This window comes from Penaeus monodon, chromosome 22 (genome assembly GCF_015228065.2).
Source record: "Penaeus monodon isolate SGIC_2016 chromosome 22, NSTDA_Pmon_1, whole genome shotgun sequence".
Taxonomy (NCBI): Eukaryota; Metazoa; Arthropoda; class Malacostraca; order Decapoda; family Penaeidae; genus Penaeus; species Penaeus monodon.
The window spans coordinates 7,052,580-7,052,789 of NC_051407.1; positions in this window are offsets into that span (position 1 = coordinate 7,052,580).

Here is a 210-nt window from a genome sequence, read left to right on the forward strand (position 1 = left end):
AAGTAATTTCCAGATGTACAGAAAATGCTTACTAGCGCGTTTTAAAGAGACAGATCTTAACTTTCACTTGTGTTTTCCTTTATTACACTCAATAAAGCATTATTTTCTATAATGAGGTGTCATTTTTTTATGGGAGACGTCGAAGGGCATCACTGTGCTCTGGGTATCAAGCTGGCTATGATCGTTCCATGACACACATATCATAAATAA